This window comes from Hippopotamus amphibius, chromosome 1 (assembly GCF_030028045.1).
Source record: "Hippopotamus amphibius kiboko isolate mHipAmp2 chromosome 1, mHipAmp2.hap2, whole genome shotgun sequence".
NCBI classification, from domain to species: domain Eukaryota; kingdom Metazoa; phylum Chordata; class Mammalia; order Artiodactyla; family Hippopotamidae; genus Hippopotamus; species Hippopotamus amphibius.
This window is the reverse complement of record NC_080186.1, coordinates 21418843-21437849: the sequence shown is the minus strand read 5'-3', so window position 1 is coordinate 21437849 and position 19007 is coordinate 21418843. Positions and strand designations below refer to the sequence as shown.

Sequence of the window (19007 nt, the reverse complement as noted above, 5' to 3'; positions counted from 1 at the left end):
CTGGACCCAGGGGCAACCCTGAGGGCAGAGCAGGGGCAGCAGGCTGGGCTTGAGACACTGCGTGATTGAGCAGAGGGGCAGAATCTGTCCAGAACGGAGTGAGTGTGTGGGTGGTATGGAGAATACTGGGGGCGGGGGGTAGGACTGACCAGACAAGAGAGAACAGTGAGGAGGTTGGTGGGGCCAGAGCTGGCTGTGCAGGCTCTTGAATATCAGGGTAAAGACCTCGGCCTTGATGTTGGCATCAGCAGTGGGGAGCTATTAAAGTTTTTAGAGCTGGGACACGGTGTCATGAGAATGAGATTTGAGGAAGATGAATCTAGCACTAGGTAGAGCAGATTTAGGGGAGGCATTTGGAAGTGGGGAGCCCTCCAGGGGGCTGTCTTAGTTGACCAGGCAGGAAATGATGAGGAGGTCAGATCAGAGAGACAGCTTGGACTAGTGGAAAGAGTGGGGCCTAGGCGACGGTACTCCTGGGTGCTAGCCTTGGGTCTGCCTCGCATTTCCTTTTTTTTTTTTCTTGGCCACACCACACGGCTAGCGGGATGTCTTAGTTCCATGACCAGGGATTGAACCTGGGCCCATGGGAGTGAAAGCACCGAGTCCTAACCACTGGACTACCAGGGAACTCCCTACCTCAAATTTTCTGAGGGACCCTAGGTTAATCCTTTCCCCTCTGTGCCCATTTCCCCGTTTGGATTGAACTAAAGGCTTCCCCTCTGTTTTTTTTTAACCCTTTAGGCTAAGGGTCCATCTTGAGAAGATGATGGGCCTTCTCTTCAGAAAAATACTAAAATACATTTTGGTTAAAATTGTGTGAGATTTACAGACTTGTCAAAGTCCATTCATGGAACCAAGCTAGATCATCAATAATAGTAAAAACAAAACAAAAAAATAGCTAGCATTACATGCTTATTATGGGCCAGGTGCTGGGCAAAGTGCTATACATTGTAATCCTATTAAGTCTGCTCAACAACCCTTTGAGGAAGGTAGCTTTATTATTATTCTGTTAACATATGAGGAAACTGAGGAGGCCTAGAGAGGTGGAGTGACTTGCCCAAAGTCAGAGGTGGAATCAAAGCCTGGGTGTGTCAGCTGCCAGAGCTCGAGATCTTAGCCACTAAGGTTAAAGCTAGGATTCTAGGATGGAGGAAGGAGAAATGGCAGGGAGGAGGGCAGATGTGGGAGGATTTTCAAGGAAAGCCGTGGAGAAGGAGAGCTAGGGGGAAACTGTGGGAAAGGGGGATAGTGGCAGCAGCTCAGTCCTGAGGTGGTAGGCCCAAGGTGGTTGGAAGTGAAGATTCCATTTGGAGGTGCCTTGGTATCTGTCCCACGTGACCCATAGCTAAGTGACCTGCTCTGGAGCCTGCTGGGAAGGGGTGGGACTACCCTGTCTTCTTGGCTTGATTATGTTCTGCCCCCTTGGTAGGAAGAGCTTACCCCTGATTCTTTGACTCAGCCTCCAGTGCTTTCTCTAGAATCTACCCTTCCCAAGGCCATTGACAAGGGCCAGTGGGTGTTGATCTCTCTAGGGGAGTTCGGAAGTGGGACACCCTTTCTGTCCCAGAGAAGAGTCCTGGGGTCCTTGTCCTGAGATCAGGGTGGGATCTGGAACCCAAACAGCATGGCGGTACATGTTTTAGGTTATGGTTTAGATCCTGATCAGCAGTACCATCTAGGAGGAGGTGATCTAGATTAGACTAGGCCATAGTCTCAGGCTGGAATCTAGATTTATGGTGGGCTGGACTTGTTGGTCATCTAGAATAGGGGTTGGAAACTTTCTGTAAATAGTCCGATAGTAATAATTTTAGGCTTTGTAGACCACTGCGTCTCTGTCGTGGCTACTCAGCTCTGCCACGGGACCTTGAAAGCATTCATAGACAATGCATAAGATGAATGGGCATGGCAGGGGCCTCCCCGGCGGTCCAGTGGTTAAGACTTCGCCTTCCAATACAGGGGCTGTGGGTTCAATCCCTGGTTCGGGGGCTGAGATCACATGTCTCATAGTCAAAAAACCAAAACATAAAACAGAAGCAATATTGTAACAAATTCAATAAAGACTTTAAAAATGGTCCACATCAAAAAAAAAATCTTTAAAAACAATGAATGATCATGGCTATGATCCAATCAAACTTGAATCATAAAAACAGACAGCAGGCTAGATTTGGCCTTTGGGCCATAGTTTGCCAACCCCTGATCTAGAACTGTATTCTTCCTGCGGATGTCTAGATCTGAAATATTACTAGACAGTGATAAAAGCAAGCAAGGCTGGGTGATCTAGAGCCGCACTCTTGCTGGATCCAGATGTTGGGAATTGGTGATCAAGAAATGTGCTTGATAGTAGTTTAAAGCAGACTAAGCCATAATCCCTGGCTGAGCCAGATTCACAGAAAGCTGAGGAGGGGTGGTGTGGGATGGTGAGATTTAGACCCACACGTAAGGCTGTGGTCTGGATATGGGGAAGTGGGTGAGCTAAAGCCACACAGATATTGATCTAGAGCAGGCAAAATCTTGGTCCAAAGCCAGAATGCCATATGATCTAGAACAGCACTGTCCAATAGAAATGTAATAGCCACATATGTAATCTAAATTTTCTGGTAGCACATTAAACAAAGTAAAAAGAAATGAATTAATGTTAATATCTTTTATAACCCAGTATATAATAATTTCAACATATGATCATTCTAAAAATCATTGAGATATTCTATATCCTTTTTTCATATTTAGCCTTCAAAATCTGGTATATATTTTATACTTACAACACATCCCAATTCCAACTAGCCATATTCCCAGTGCCCAGTAGCTAGTTTCTACCACATTGGGCAGCATATTCTACCAGCATTGGGCTGTTTGGAAGCAGGCTTTTCTTTGGGACCAGGGTCCAGAGGAGTCATGAGTCAGAATTATCTGGAGTAGAGTTGGACACACCAGAGGTTATATTCTTAGCAGACTTGAACTGGGTATAGACTGGCTTTCCTGGGAGAGCATCTAGGCTCTGGGTTGGGAGGTGGTGGTGGTGGGGTCCCTCTGTTGGAGTCCTGATCAACTGGCCTCTAGTTCCTTCTTCCCTCATCCCGATGTCACCTCTGACTCTGGAGTCTGGTCTGGCCTGGCAGGTGGGGGTGGGGTGAGGTAGCAGCTGGACCCCTGAGGGAGCAGGAGCTCCACCCCTGCAAGCCAGCTGCTGCCAGCCTTCCTGGACTGACTCTGTGGAAACAGGGGGCCCAGAGACAGAAATAAACTGCCAGGTTTCCGGGGCGGAGTGGGGGGCCTGCCAACCTTTGTGCTTCCTTGCTAAGAGGTGGGGGGACAGGAAGCAACTCCAGGCCTTCTCCCAGGCTGTTACCCCTGCATGCGGTCTCTCCACATGCCCAAGTGTGCTCACCCCCATGGCTCTGAGGCTGGGCTAAGTCTAGAATTTGGTGGATTAGTGAACCCAGGTGTCTGGGTCTGACCCTTGGGAGCAGAGGGTGATCCCCCAGGGCCCTGGATACAGCTTTGTGCCCATTTCTAGATCCCATCCTAGGAGTCCCACTAGCTGCCCCAGGGCAGAAGCTGAACAGATTCAGAGGGCTGCAGCAGGGCATTAGACTAGGAGTTGGAAGATCAGCGTTAGATGTTCAGCTCTGCCACTAACTGGCCAAAGGCAACTTTGGGCAAATCACTTTGAGCCTCAGTTTACTCTTCTGTGAAAAGGGGGCACTGTTTGTCCTGTTTGTCTCAGGGCACTAAAGTTCAGTGGTTTACTCAGACTCTGGAGCCAGAGTTTATCTGATTCTGGCCTCTGCCACTGTGTGACTTTTGGCGGGTCACTTAACCTTCCTGAGCCTCAGTTTCCTCATCAGCAAAAAAGGAACATTACCTGCTTTATGGGAACTTTATAATCAAGTGAGTTAAAACATGCTGATTACACAGGGCAAGGACCCAGTGTTGGTTCTTGTCATTGGGTAGTCCATAAGTTCAAATGGGTTGTAAGTGAAAATGCATTACTCAAATATAAGGGATTCTTCCCCTGTTAAGGGTCCTCTCGGACCCCCTCATTTTATAAACGGGAAGACTGAGGCCGCCAAAAGGGAAGGCGTTTTGGCCAAGGAGAGGCAGCAAGCGAAACCTTTATTTGGTACCCCCCATGTAAAGCCAGGTAGCTCATCCCCAATTTACAGGTAAGGAAATCGAGGTCGGTGATTGGCCACTGGTGCACAGTGGCGCTATCCAGTGAGGCCTGAGTCCGCTGCTGGGGAGGGAGCGCCCTGGTCGCCCGTGCTCACCGGAGGAGGGGCGTGCAGGTAGCGGACGCCCCGGAGCCGCAGCCGGAGCCGGAGCCAGCGCGCTATTAATAATCCCGCCGCTCGGGCTCGGCCTCGGCCTCGGCCGAGAGCGCAGGTCCGGACTGCCGCCGGGCGCCTCCCGGGCCTGGGCCGGGGCCCGAGCCCCAGCCGGATCGCGGCGGCCCTCCCCTTCCCGCTGCCACGTGACCCCCCCACTCCGCGGGCAGCCGAGGGCCCTGGCTGGCGGGCCGGGGGCCAGGAAAAAGCCAAAAACACCGAGGCTGGGCCGCTCCCCTCCCGCTCAAAATAGCCCCCGGCCGGGGCTGCCACGCATTCCGCTGGGCCCGGGGCGCGGGAAGGGGCGGCCGGCCCGGCCCCCGCCCGGCCCGACGTGGCTGCCCGGCCGGGTTGGAAAGGGGGGGCGAGGGCGGGCCGCGCGGCCGGCCGGCATGTGGCTCTCCTTCGGGGAGCCTTGGCAGCCCGGGCTGCGCGCTGCGCCGGGATGATGGAGAGCTTCTGGAATTTCCTGCAGCTGGAGAGCGCGGCCGGCCGGGGGAGCGGGCTGAGCGCGCGGCTCGGGAAGGGGCGCCTTGCAGCCCGACCCTAGGGGGCGCCCCCGCGGCGAGGGCAGTGGGGGGGAGATCTCCTGACCCGCCCCCAGACTGCGTGTGAGGCGGGCGGCACACCCCCGCTCTATCCCCCGCCGCGCTTTTCGGGTCTGGCGGGGGTCCAGTCCCGCCCCTCCCGGCCCGGGCGGCGGAGAGGGGCCAGGTGCAGGCAGCGCCCCTCCCCCAGCCGCCTGGTTTCCCTCTCGGCCCGTCACCTCCTCCAGGAGTCAGAAGCTCCGCGGCCTCATCTGGGAGGGGGCGGGGGGTGGCAGGGATCAGGGGGCTGCGCAGGCCTGCCAGGTAGCCCGAGAGGCGGCGGCGGGAAAACTTGGAGGCGGACCGTTCGGGCCCGAGGACGGCTGGGCCTGCGGACCAGAGCCTCCCTGCTCAAGCTTGAGGCGCCTAAGGGCTTTTAGGAGGGAGGTGAGGCAGTCTTCTCGCAGCAGTCCCCCACCCCCATCCCCCGCAACTGCGGACCCGGTGGGAGTCGGATGTGCCAGAAAAATCCCGGACAGTATTCTCAACAGTGGCGGCAGCTTTCTGGGGGGGCGGCTCTGCACCTTGCAGGTCCCAGAGTCCAGAAAAGGGCTCCAGGGAGGGAGGGACTTCCTTTTACAGGTGCCCTGAGATCCAGAGGAGTAGGTAAGTGACCTCTTAGGGCTCACTCTTGGCACGGTGGCTTGCGGGAGGGAAAGAGGTCTACCCTGCCCTTTGTGGGGGAGGGGAAGGGATGCTTTCCCAACACTTTGCTGGTTCCAGCACCATTTGGTGCTCTGCAAACTGATGAACCGTTTGGCAACACAGCAGGCACCTCCCCCTCCTGGAGTGGACCACCTCTCCCCTTGCCAGTGGTCCCTGTTCAACTTCATGTCCTGCCCCAACCGAGCAGACCCTCACCGTGTGAAACAAGCAGAGCGGATAGGTACAGTTCCCGTACCTTCTCTGCCACTCACTGGCTGTGTGACCTTGAGCAAGTCCCTTCACTCCTTAGTCCCTTTGCTCATTTGGAAAACTAGGTGATAGTAGGTAGGCTACTGCCTGGTTGGGGGGCTTAAAGTGAAAGCAATTACCATAGTGTCTGTGTATAGTCAGGACAGGAAATAAAGGGCACTTGTGTATCAGCCCCATTCAGAGCCTTCAAAGTGTTTGAATCCCCTTATCTTCCAACAACCCTGAGAAATTCTGCTTTCCAAGGTAAGTAGTGCCTCTTAGTTGGGCTGGGAAAGATGGAAAGATATTGGGTCTATTGAGTGTTCATTTATTCATTAAACACATGTTTAAGGTTATTCTCAGCTCCAGTCTAGGGGAGAGACATACATTTGTGCTGGAGACTGAGACTTAGGACAGGTCACCAGATATGTTAAAGCTGGAAGTGCCCTTAAGAAATCCTTCCTGCTAGACTAGCTCTTAGTACAGGTGGAGAAACTGAGGCCCAGGGAGGGGGTGGGGTCTCCTCACAGTGCTCCTTCTGCTCTTGGGGTGGGGGTGGGGGCTGGCTCAGAGCTCTGGGCCTGGGAAGTTGGGACAGCCCCTGGCCCAGCTCCCTTGGGTATGGCCCAGGCAGGCTGAGAAGCTGGTGGAATTCTGCTTTCCTTTCCCTCCCATCTCCTTGCTGACCTTTCACTCCACCTCTGCTAGAGTGGGTGGGGGTGGAACCCAGATACCCAGATTCAAATTCAAATGCTTGTTGGCTCCCCCTCAGCCCAGGATGTTGGGCCTGGGCCTGTGTCAACTCCTACCCTTCCCTCTTCTCCTATCCCACCCTCCCCCCAGTTCTCCCTGTTTCCTGTTGGATGGGTCTTCCTTGTGTACTGGAAGGAACTCAAGGCTCCATTTGTTGTCTGTGTGAACTTGAACAAACTACACCACCTCTGTGAGCCTCATTTTGCTTTTCTGCAAAATGGAGCTGAAATAAAAACTACCTTGCAGAAAACGTTCTCTTTCACTGCATCCCAGAGGCTCCCTGGCAGAGATCTATTTAAATAATAAAAGGCAAGGAAATCCCTGCAGTCCAGTGGTTAAGATTCCACCCTTCCACTGCAGGGGACGCAGGTTCGATCCCTGGTCAGGGAACCTAAGATCCCACATGCTGCGTGGCATGGCCAAAAATAATAATAATAAAAGGCAGGAATTCCCTAGAATATACATACTAGGCCTGGTATAGGGAACAGAGCAGCCTCCCTTTACCTTTGGTTTCGGGAGGCAGCTCGGTGGGGCCCCAAGGATAGGGAGTGGGTTGGGGGTGAGTGTCTACCAGATCCATTTGGCAGAGTACAAATTCGAGCAAACTTATGTGGCCCAGAGTCCAGGGCTGCCAAGGTGCCCATGTCTCTGAATATACTGCTGGGCAGTTCTCATCAACTCTCTAGGACTACAGCCTCTCCCTCTCTGGACTAATCCAGTCCCATCTTGCTCTGCCTCAGAGAAGCCTTCCTGGGCTAACTGTTCCCCACCCTCAGTTATCATAGAGGGCTCTCAGAGACTGTAGAAGAGAAAGGGGCTGGAAGCAGCAGTTGGGCTGTGTGACTTTGGGCAGGCCACTTCCCCTCTCTGCGCCTCGGTTTCCTCCTGCATAGCTGAGGAGGCTGGATTAGTGACTCCCTAAGGCACCTTCCAGCTCTGACAGGCTGGGAGCTTGTGTTGACTGATGTATCCTAGGAGATAGGAGCACACAGAACCGAGTCAGCTGGGAGATTCCTGTTGAGGTATCCCCCCCCCCGCCCGCCCCCCCCCCCCCCCCCGAAAGCTGGAGTGCCTCCCTTCCCAAGACACACCCTCCAGGGATACTGGCTGAGATTGTGATGGGTGGAGGGGGCATATCACCGAAGTGGTGCTGCTGATTGCCAGGGTCCCTGTTGCCTGTAGATAGGCCTGTGCTTAAGAACAAGAGCTTGTGTCAGGCGGGGCTGTGAGACTGCTTTGCTTCTAGGGGAAGGGAATGTGTGTGTCAGTGACCAGTCAGCCTCCAGGGAATGGGGGGTGCGGTGCATGAGGCAGCTAGCTGTGGGATGGTGTGTCCAGAAGAGTGATCACAGGGGCAGTTTACTGGGGGGGTGTGCAAGACCAGGAGACCGACAGTGGGATGGAGGAAAAAAACACAGGTGAACCGCAGAGCCAGGCTTTGGGTTAGGGCAGGCTGTTTGGGGAGGCTCCAGCCTTGTGGGGAAGTGACAGAAGATTCAAGACAGTCGGACACAGTTTTGCCTGTGCCTAGGTTTGTCGGCTTGTTTATAGGTGCTCTGTTGAACTGCACTGTTCTGAATTGCAGTTGTCACATTCTGCTGTGGGGGTATCTGTGTAGGGGTGTTCTCAAGGTTTTTTGCACAGCAAGTGTCTGGCTGTTTGTGGGGAATGTCTGTACAGGACGACATTGTAAGGCAGTAGGCAGCTTTTGTCCATTTGGGGTGCTATCCGATTGTACGAGGGGCATCAATTCTGGCTGTTAGGAAGCCTTGGGCTATATTGGGGGAATTGACGGGCTGTAAGGAGCATGTTTTCAGGCTGTGAGGGAATCCTGGCCATGTTTTGGGTGCCTCTTACTCCTCCACCTCTTACACACTGGGAGAGAGGTCTCCTGTCTTAATCAGTCCCTCCACAGGTAGGCAAGCAGGCAGTCGCAACCCGCTCACACTCACAGTAATTTTACCACGGTGCCTAAATCAGGAACAGGCGTGAATTGACCTTTTAACCCCTTCCCCACCACGGGATTAGACTCTGTTTCCTGTTCAATCTCCTCCAGAACCAGTTCCGTCCCTCCTGGGGGGCCCCCCCCAAGGAGCGGATAAGCAACCCCCACCATCTTTTTTCTCCCCCTCCTCTGTTGAGCCTTGGGGGGGCCTGAGGGCCAGGCTGGTGCAGGGCCTGGCAGGAGCTGAGGGCCCAAGCGGGAGTGATAAATATTGAAGAGGAGGGATTTCGGTGTGGGCTGGAGCAGCTGCAGTGGTTCGAGTGTCACACTATCTCTCCCCAGGTTTACTGACCCATTTCCATTCACGCGGCTGCCGGTTTCCTAGCAACGGCAACAGTCCCCCCAGAACAGGCGGAGTGTGTGTCTGCCATTAGCGACTGCCGCAACTGTGTCAAGGTTACCCCGCTCCCTGCAAACCCACCCCGGCGGGTTTGTTTTCTGCCAGCGCCTGGCACACACCGTGCCAGCCTGGGAGGGGGAGGCAGGGGGCCGGGGGCCAGCCCAGGGGCTTGGGCGGGGGTGGGGGGCTGAGGAGGAGCTGTAGTTCCCGGTCCAGTGGGAGCCAACTTGGACTGAGGCCGAAGCAGCCGCCCCCCCCCCCCCCCTTGGCTGGTGGAATTCCTGAGCCCGAGGGGAGCAGGGGGCGGGGCTGTCCCTCAGCCCTGACCCCCGAGATTCCAGAGCCTGGGGGGAGGGGTGTGGGCCGAGGGGCCTCTGGGAAGCCTGCCCGATCTGACCCCACCTGGCTTGTTCTGCTCCTGCCCTGGCTTCCTCCCACTTCTGCGCAGCTCTGTGTTCTTCTTTCCTCTCAGCTCTTTGTCCCAGCCTCTGCCTGGTCTCCCCCATCAGACTCCCCAGGGCAGGGTTGTATTTCTCCCATCAGACTAGGTGCTCCTGAGGTTGGGGTTCATGATCCCTCCTTTCCTTCTCTTCCCTCAGCAGCAGTTCATGACTGTTTTTCTAAATGTCATGGGAGATGAGACTAAACAGTTGGGGTGGCAAACAATAATTTTTCTTAACAGCGACTAGCAGGGCAAGTACCCCCATTCCACCCACTGGATGAAGTAGGTCCTGCCTACACTTCCCAGCCTGGCAGCACTCATATAGGAGTGGCCATTGGAAGTAGAGTACCCCTCTGTTTCACCCTGAAAGTCTGGTTGCAAAGGGTTAAAGCTCTCCCCTCACCTTGGTATGTGAGCTCCCCCAGGCTGGGGGGATGGGAGGATGGGGGGGGTGTCTGTCGCCTTATAGCCACTCATGTGGTCAGCTCAGACCTGACCAGTCACATTCCTGCCCAGGAGGACTGGGGCTTGAGGTGGAGGTGCAGGGGCCTGAAGGGGGCTGGGTTTGAAGGAATGGTGGTGGGGGGGGGCGGTACCAAGAAGGTAGGGCAGGGGGCTGCTGGGAGCATGGAAGGTTTGTGCAGTGTAAACCTCTGGAAGCCTGAATCAGCCTCCTATTCCTCTGGGCCTATCTCCCTGTCTTTCTTCCCAGTTTGCAACCCCCAAAACATCTCTGTGGTCCACATAGCTGTGACACAGGTACAGATCTGGTTCCAGTTCTAAACAAAGAAAAGTGTGTGGCAAAAAGCAGTTTCCGACACGCAGGGTGGCACAGAGATTTGTGGGTAGCCTCCAGTGTGACTTTCTGGTGCTTAGAGGCAGTCGGCTGGGTTTTTGGCTGGGTCAGAGGCTCTGAGATCTAGGGTACAGAGCAGGCTGTGCTAGACAGTAGAAAGAGACCTGGGCGGGGACCCAGGAAGCCTGGTTCTCTGCCCAGCCCTGTACCTGACTCCTCTTGGTCTCAGTCTCCCCATCTGAGGGGCTCAGGCCAGTGGTCTCTTACAGCCCTCCTGTCCTGTTGGTCAGTGGTTCTGGGTGAGGGATGAGGAGTGGGGGGCAACGGTCTAGAAGGATTGTGAGAAGCTGCCAGCTCAAGGGGGAGTTTGCAACGTGATCCCAGAGCGAAAATAGCCCAGGTCATTTTCAGCTGCTTGGGCGGAGGTATCTGATCCCGGCAGGGCAGGGCAGCTTGGTCAGGGGGCAGGGAGGAGCATTCTGTAAAGCTTTCTGGGAAACCAGACCCCAGGATGGGAGGGTAGGGAAAGGATGGCATGCCCGGCTGGGCTTCCTGAGACCCCCCTCCCTGGAGGGGGTTCTGGAATGGAAAGATGAGGAATGCAGAGGGTTAACAGGAGGTGAGGGCTGGACTCCAGCCCCCTTTGGGTCCTGGCCTGGATGAGGTGAAAGGTCAGCCCCAAGGAGTCTAGGCACAGCTGGGGAAAGAGTAACCCGATCCTTCTTCCTAGCCCTGCTCAAGGGATCATAGAGCCGCCTCCCCCAGGAAAGGTGCTTTGACATCCCCAGGAAGGAGTTTGTTTCGACTTGTTCTCAGCAGGCCACTTGTTCTCAGCAGGCGTGGGGGGCTGGGGAGGGTCCTGGCCCAAGGGGTCAGGGAGAGCTGCAGGCCTGGAGCCCCAGCCAGTATGGCAGTGCTTTGTCATCCTGAGGTCAGGGGAGGTGGAGGTGAGCTTGCTGGAAAGGTTAGAGGTAGCCTGTTCTGGCCCTGCTCCCACTCTCTGTCCCATTTATGACTAATGACCAACATTGGGGATTGGGGAAGCTTAAAGGTAGGAGACAACCCCTCAAACACACACACTGATTAGTGAGAGAAGCTGCCTGATGCTAGACAGTGACATTGAGATGTGTTTGTGGTGGAGAATGGCACCCTAACTCTGAGATGGCCTTGTTGCGTGTGGTGGGGTGTTAGAATGTAGGGTGGTGTGACGGGAAGCAGAGATAATACACGGAAGAACATGGGCTATGAAGTCAAGATTGACCTGGATTCAGATCCTTGCCTCTGCCTTAGGCAAGCTATTTAACCTAAGCCTCAGTTTCCCCAGCTGCACAATGGGACTGAGAGTACTCACCATAAAGGGCAACTGTAGGGATTGGCACAGAACAAGCGCTCCGTAAAAAGTAACCCTTGATGAGCCTCCGTGTGTCCCAAGGTCGCACACTAGTGTGTCACCCGCATTAAAGCTGGCAGTCTGGCTCCAGAGGAGTTGGTGAGCTACAGTTGGTCTGAGGGAGAGGATAGTTATGAGAATGTGACTGGGTCAGTGTCCCCAGGGCTCCGCATGAGACTGTGAGAGTATCCAGGTCACTTGGGGTAGGATGGGGTGAGGTGAATGATGTTTAGTCTGTGGCAAGGGGTGGTTGGGGCAAGGATCTTAACGCCGACCTCTGGGCGACAGCCTCCTACTCCCCACCCCGCGGGTTTGCGTAGCCATGTGTGGGTGTCGCTGTCCCCGGAGTGCGGCTGTAGGTATGTTTGAGAAGGCGCAGGCATCCCAAGAAAGAACAAGTCGCCTTTTGTACGAGTCCAGCCCCGGGCTGGGCTAGGCCCTCTGGGGGATCCCCTGTTTCCGCGCCCAGCGCCCAGCTCCCAGCCCACGGACAGCGCCCCAGCCCCACCCGCCACCTGTGGGGGCCGCGAGGCTGCCTGAGCGCCCCCTCCCGGGACCCACGCTTCGGACCCCGAGCGGGGCGGGGGCGGGGTGGGGCAGGGGCGTGTCCGAAGCCCTGACCCCGCCCCGCGTGACACCACTCCAGGTGCTACCAATCTCCGGGAGCCGTCCGCACGGACGGCCCGCCCCTCCCAGGCTTCGATCTCCGGAGATCTCGAGGCGTAGTAGGTGAGGGAGGAGGCGGAGCCGCCCCCTGGGGCGGGGAGACCATTGAAGGCCTTGCCCTTCCTGCTCTGGGCTTGGCTGAGCACACGACCCTGAGAGCGTACAGAGCCGCTCCCCTTGAAGAACCTCACAAGACCTCCTCTCTCCTGGAGTGCTATGCTTTCTTGCCCACCTGTGCAGATCTTACCAGGTACTACTTTCGGCAGGAAGCCTTCCAGAGCCGACCTCCCCCCAATCTTTTCTCTGGTTACCCACACCCTTTAAGCGACCCTCTGTAGTAACGGTAATACCGGTACTGACTGCTGCTAACACCAGCAGGCGTCCACTGAACGATTTACCAGACTGCTGCGTGTTTTTCATGGAATACCTTACCTGATGGATCTCTGATTGCTCTCTACCATGTATTATGAGCCTTTCTCACCCACTGGATTGGAAGTTCCTTTGGGCAGGGGTTCCAGACATGGCGTAGGTCAGAATAGACACTACTACATGTTTAGGATGGATAATGAATGATGAGACAGGCTCGTGGAGGGAAAATACCCTGGCAAAAGTCACACAGTAAGTAGGTAAAACAATCAAAGCTAGAAACCAGGTTTCCAGGCTCCATTCAGGTCTTTAGTTCCGGTGTGTGACTAAGAGTAGGGAGTTGCACGGAAGGATGCCATAGACCTTCCCTTTCCCCATAGGAAGGCTTCCCCACCCCCAATGATCAGAACAACCTGAAATCTGTTTTCCTCTGCAAACCACACACTTTGTACCAGAATCCCTGACTTTTGGGAGGATGAGGACTAAGAGATGTTGGAGGATCTGAGAGGGCTTTTGCAGGCCAAAGTGGCAGTTTTGGGCTATAAGGAGTAATGTGGTTCCAGTAATTGGGGGGTACTGGTTCTGGGGACATAAAGCATGTAGCTTGCAGGTGGGAGGTTCTAAGTTGGGCAGGGAGGCATGTTGGGAGCCAAAGTATGTAGGGGTTCAGTGCAAGAGAGGCAGGGATTGTGCTGGGCCAGCACTCCCCCCACCACCAGGCTGGCCCAGTGGAATGCTGGGAGGCCCAGGGGATGGGGCTAGGCAGCCAAGGTGTCTCTGGTGGCACAGAAGCAGTTAAGAGCTGCCTCAGCCCGTTCCTTCAGACAATTAGTGACATCTCGCTTGACAACACCACACTGAGCCGATGCAGACCTCAACCCCCCTCCCGGCCCCCCCATGGCCGCTTCAGCTGTTTATTCTTGGGCTTTAACAATTGGGATTCTGACTTGGAGGAGCGGGCGCCCCGCGCTGCCCTCTGACCCTCCGTCGCCTTGGCAACTGGAGCCCGGTAGGCCTGGGCTCTGCGTTAGGATTACAGATCCTGAATTCACAATCTTGCCGCTCCCCTGCAAGCAGAAGCGGCGGCGGCAGCAGCAGCATGCAGGATCTTCAGCTAGACTGGAGGGGACAGAGAAAGAAGATCCCCGGAGTCCAGCCTGAGGCACGGGTGGGAACCAGGGATGCCCACAGGCAGCCCGGAAAGCGGTGCCCCCCCATAGAGTGGAGCAGGGCCCAGAGCCTTCCTCAGCTCCCAACACCCCCCATCCTCTCTGCAAACTTTCTTCCTGGTAGAGCCCCGAGGGCAGGGGCCAGCCTTCTTCATCGCCCCCCTCTTTTCCCCTCGGTCAGCCCCCTACCATGCCCAGAACTCCAAGTGCCAGCAGACTGTGCCCCTGCCGTGCCCGCAGCCATGGCAACAGGCCCCCCCTCCCTTGTCAGCTCTGCTCCTTTCTCCCTGCCACCACCCCCCCAGCAGCCAACTGCCCCAGCTGAAACCAGAGCCGATGCATCTGTGAGCCTCATGCCCAGACCCACATTCCATTTCTGTCCTCTGTTCTCCCCCTCCCCAGCTCTGGCGATGACATCTCCCCCTCCTCCTCTTCAGGCCCCCTCCCTCCTTGCCTCTGTCTACTCCTGCTGCCCCCCCCAGCCACACACTTTATCACTTAGTGTCTCCCCCTTCCTCCCTCCCCAGTTTCTGAGTGCGTCTCACCCTCTCCCTCTGTCTCTGTTGGTCTTCGGGTGTGTCAGTCCCTCTGTCTCCAGCTCCCTGTGGTGTCTTCAGTTCCCTGTGCCTTTTGCCCTGTCTGTGGCAGCTCCTTCTCCATCTTCTTCCCCTCTGCATGTGTCTTGCTCTCTCTCTCTGTCTTTGTCTCTGCCTCATCCTGCCCGTCTCTCTGTCTCTTTGTCTTTCCCTCCTCTATCCCTCTCTTCCCAAGTCTCCTTTTTGCTCTTTTCCTTCCTCTAGCTTTTTCTCTGTCTCTCTCTCATCCCCGCCCGCCTCATCTCTTTCTGCCTCCTCATCCTCATTCCACCCTCACATTCTTCCTCTTTCTGTCTCTCTCTTCCTGAATCTGATTCTTTGCCTTGGTTTCTCCTTCTCTCTCATTCTTTTCTTCCGACTCTTTCCTCCAAAATACATAGATTTCTTTTCAGTCTTCTTTCTGTATTTCCCACTTGGTCATTCCCCTCATGGCCTCTGGGTTGGAACTGGGAGGGGGGGCCCTCCAGAGTCACCCCAAAGGAGTCCCCTTTCAAGTGGGGGCCAGATGTCCTGGCACCCCATTTGGTACATGTAGTTGAGCCTGAGATGAAGTGGGAAGGTTCAAAGGTCAAAGAGCCAACAGGGGGCGGGGCAACAAGAACCCAAGAGTGCCAGGCCTCCCTTCCCAGGGTTCAGAGGACGGGCTTCAGCCACCTAGTTTACCTTCCACCAGCCCTGGTGGAGGCAGAGGGTAGTCCTAGGGGCTGAGCTGGCCCAAGAAGCCCCCTGGCTCCAAGAACTCAAAGAAGAGTATGTTTAGGCCTCCCTCATCGATTTCTGGGATTCGTTCCTCCCCTGCTTCGATGATGGCTGTTTCAGTGTGTGCCTCAGTTTCCCCCAGTGGCATGGGGGGTACTACCCTTGCTCTGTCTCTGACTTCTTTAAAGTACTTTGAGTTTCCGGAGCAAAATCAGGGTTATTAAGAACAGGGAGCGGGTAAAGTGACTCCCACCCCCTTACTCACGAATGCTTCTGTGCTGGAGGCGGACTCCAGCACAGAAGAATTTCTTTGGCTCAGGACAGGGGTGGAATAAAGGTCCTGTCTCCTTAAGTACCTGGTGGTGGACAGTGTCCTGCACCCCCGCCCCCCAAAGACTGGCAGGCCCTGCTGTCGCGCCCTCTCTCCCCGTCTGGGCAGTGGCCTCTAGCCTCCTGCTCACAGCCCCTCTTCAGGATGAGCTTGGAGTCAGGGGAAACAGGCCCTGGGGTAGGCGGTGCCAGGCCTCCAGGGCCCAGCCCTTGCCTCTGGGTGTGATAAGACCTGGTCAGGCAGACAGTTCTAGGACCCCAGGGTCTGGGCACTACTCACCAAGGGGCCAGGCGGGGTAGTAGGGGTGCCTGGGGGAGGCGGGTTGCACGCAAGGCATGCTGGGCCCCCTCGGCGGGTGGGTGGGGGGGAACAAAGCTGGCATCGAGGCCTCAGCTAAAATTAGCCGCTTCCCTGCGCGGGAGCGAGCATGCCTGCCAGCCGCCCAGATCGCCGCTGCCTCGGCAGGCCATCTGTCGCCACGTTTTGCTCAGTCCCCCAGGGCCCCCCAGCTCCAGCCACCCCAGGGGCTAGAGAACTCTGCTCTGAGGCTGTCCGTGGCCAGGGCTCTGGGCTCTGCTGCTGTCATGCTGTGTGACCTCAGGCTTGGCCTGTCCCTCTCTGAGCTCCTGTACAATGAGAAGGCCCCAGACACTGACCTCCCAAGTCCCCCAGTCCTTGCAAGCACTAGGTGCTGGCACTGGTCATGGGGGCTGGGGTGTGGGTTGCCTCCCTCCATTAGAGCTGGCCCTCTGGTCCAGAGTTTGAAGGTGGGCCAAGGGGCTTCCTAGGTGGCGCAGTGGTTAAGAATCCGCCTGGCAATGCAGAGGTCACGGGTTCGATCCCAGCTCCAGGAAGATCCCACATGCCGCGGAGCAACTAAGCCCGTGTGCCCAAAAAAAAAAAAAAAAAATAACTGTGAAGGTGGGCCAAGTGGGTTTAGGGTAAAGGTCGGGCTATACGACAGACTCCTATCCATTTTCTTGATCTTCACTGGACAGTAGGGCAGCTCTGTAAGCCTCAACACACAAATGTGTGCATGTGCGGGCGTGCGCACACACGCACGCACACACACACTGTGGATCTCTAAGCAGTCTTAAAGAAACAGCTTCAGGTGGGAAGCCTGAGTTCAGCGGATACTAACTTGTTCTGTGGCTTGGACAAGTCTCCTGCCCTCTCTTAGTCTATTTTCCCCTCTTCGATAAAAAGCTCCCGCTTCCTGAGCACCTGCCCACTTGATGCTGCATTATCTCATGGGGCTGACGTTATCATCCCTGCTTTGCAGTTGAGGAAACTGAGGAACAGAAGGCTGAGGTTCCTGGTGAGGAAGCGGTGGAGCCAGGGGCTTGGCCCGCTGTGTCCTCCTTCTTGTGGCCCCCAGTGCTCTGCTTGCTGGTCTGCAGCCCCAGCGCTTCCCTGGCTGCTGCCTCTTCCCCTCTCCCCAAAGCCAAAGAGACGGAGCCTCCGCTCCAAGGTCACTCCGCTTGGCCTGGGAGGAGCTCAGACTTGAACCCAGGCCCCTTGGCTCCCGTCCTCCCTGATTTTCTGGCCAGCAGGCTGGGCCTGTTCCCTGGGTGAGTCATGCCCCTGGACTTTAGCCTCCTTGTCAGGCTCTGTGGCCTGAATTTGGAGAGGGGGCCTTTGTATTAAAGAGGGGCTCCCCTCACCAGTGGGGGTCTGCAGCTATCATCCCACTGTCTCCTCGGTCCTGGGCCCTGAGGGCATGGTGACAGCAGCCTCTACCCTGCCTCCCCTCCACCACCTCTAAGAAGTCTTGTAGGAACTGCTCCTCGGGCCTTGGTGTGACAGCCTCCTTCCACTACGCAGTCTGCCCCCTCCCTCGATAACAACTACACTCGGTTAGAAATGGGGTGGGGGTGGCTGCTTGGGGAGGTGGCATTTTCAGGTTTTCTGTGTGCCCAGGTGGCTTTCTTCCCAGCTCTCATCTTCCCCAGCTCCGGGCCACCGGGTTACCCCGGAGGGAGGCCATGGCACCTCCCCTCCTGGTGTCCAGGGAGCAAGGTCACGCCCAGAGCCCTGTGCGCCTCCACCTCCTGGGGCCAGTGGTGTTTGTCACTGGGGCAACGTGTGGCTGTGCCCGGCTCTGGCAGTGCTGGGGTGACATTCATGCCCTGTGAGCTGTGACGCCTCTGCAGGCAGAGGACAGCACCACCAGACTGGCAGTGATGGGGGAGGGGTGGGGTGGGCTGTCACCTGTCCAAAGCAGCCTGGGGTGACATGTCGTTTACCCATCCTGCAGTCTGGAGGGAGGACTCCTGGGGAAGGGGTGAGGTCATGTCCCTGGATTATACTCTGTGTGTTGGAGGGAGGGGTCTGTACCTTTGTCATACCTGGAAGGTGGGGGGGTGTGTGTGTGTGTGTGTGTGAGAAAGAGACAGCAGACAGGTTCTCTGTGCGTTTCACATCCTATAGTGGGTGGGGGTGCCTGGTGGTATGTCAGTTAGGCCGTTGTGAGGGTGACTACCTGTGTTCCTGTCTCGTACTGTCTGGGGGTATCAGATCTGTCCATCTCAGGCTTGGGGGGCAGTGCCAGGTCCTGTGCTTGGCTCTTCCTGTTAGGAGGGTAGTCACCCACTCACACTCCTGTCTCTCTGACTGTTGGGTACGTGTGAGATGTCACCATGTGCCCATCTCATGCCGGTGTGGGGAGTGACGTGTGATTAGCTCATGCTGTTGGGGGGGTCGTCAGTAACTTGGGAGCTTGTCTCTCACCCTAAAGAGACGACATGTTGCACAGTGGTTTGGGGCTGACAGTTGGCAGGGCCCCAAAGGGCAGCCCAGAGCAAGCATCCAGGCCATGAGCACAGGGACTAGCTGGGATGGGGGCGTCTCGGTTCCACAAGACCTACCTTCTGGCCCAGGTGCCAGCCCTTGGGACTGTTCCCCAGGAGGAAGGACCCAGTGTTTTTCAGATGGTGTGGAAAAGGACCTCTGGGGCTGGGGCAGGTGTGATCAGGGAGGTGGGGCACCAGGCAGGGCTGGCATGGGGGCTGTGTCCCCGCAGGTCTGGGGGACCCTATTCCCTGCCTCTCCTGCCCCTGAAACTGTTAAACTAATTAAGGCTGTGGAGCCGCAGGATTAATCGGGGCAGCTCTGCGCGGGCCGGGAGCTCAGGTAGTCGATTAGTGCGCCGCGGAGGATATTGGATTTCTGAACCGCAAGTCAGCACTATTCGGGCCTGTTATCTCTCCCAGGCTCGAGGGTCAGGAGGCAGGAGGCGGGAGGCTCCGGGCTCGCTGGCCGCCCCCGCCCTGCGGCTCCGGATCAGCCACGCCCCCTGCCCACCCGCGACCCCACCCACCACCCCTACCCTCCCTGGCCCTGCATCAGGTTCCCCCTCTGTCACCCTCGGGTCCCCTCCATCAGGCTTGCAGCCCCAGTGCCACCCTCCCCGCCCCCGAGTCACGCCTGGCCTGACTCGCACGCTGTGCCTCCCTGACCCGCTGACCAGCCTCTCTCCAGCTCGGTCCCCTTTCCTGCTGCTGTCCCTGTCCCCTACTCTCTTAGCCTCTCCCATCACCCTTCTCTGTCTCTCTGCTTTTGTGTGTGCGCGCGCTTGCCTCTGCTTCTCGTGCCTCTCTGTCTCTGCTTCTCTCCCTGTGTCTCTGTATCTTTCTTGCTCTCCGTCTT

At 56.5% G+C, this 19007-nt stretch overlaps 1 protein-coding gene across 6 annotated transcripts in view; it reads left to right on the top strand.

Moving 5' to 3' along the window:
• Nucleotides 1-19007, top strand: part of AHDC1 (AT-hook DNA binding motif containing 1) — a 64980-nt gene that overhangs the window by 21852 nt on the left and 24121 nt on the right. Inside the window, exon 1 of one of the 6 annotated variants that reach the window (XM_057701957.1) lies at nt 12345-12448. The exons of the other annotated variants lie outside the window; for them this stretch is intronic. The gene's annotated coding sequence lies outside the window, so the exon portion shown is untranslated. Of the gene's footprint in view, nt 1-12344; nt 12449-19007 lie in introns of those variants that run through there. 6 annotated transcript variants of the gene reach the window in all.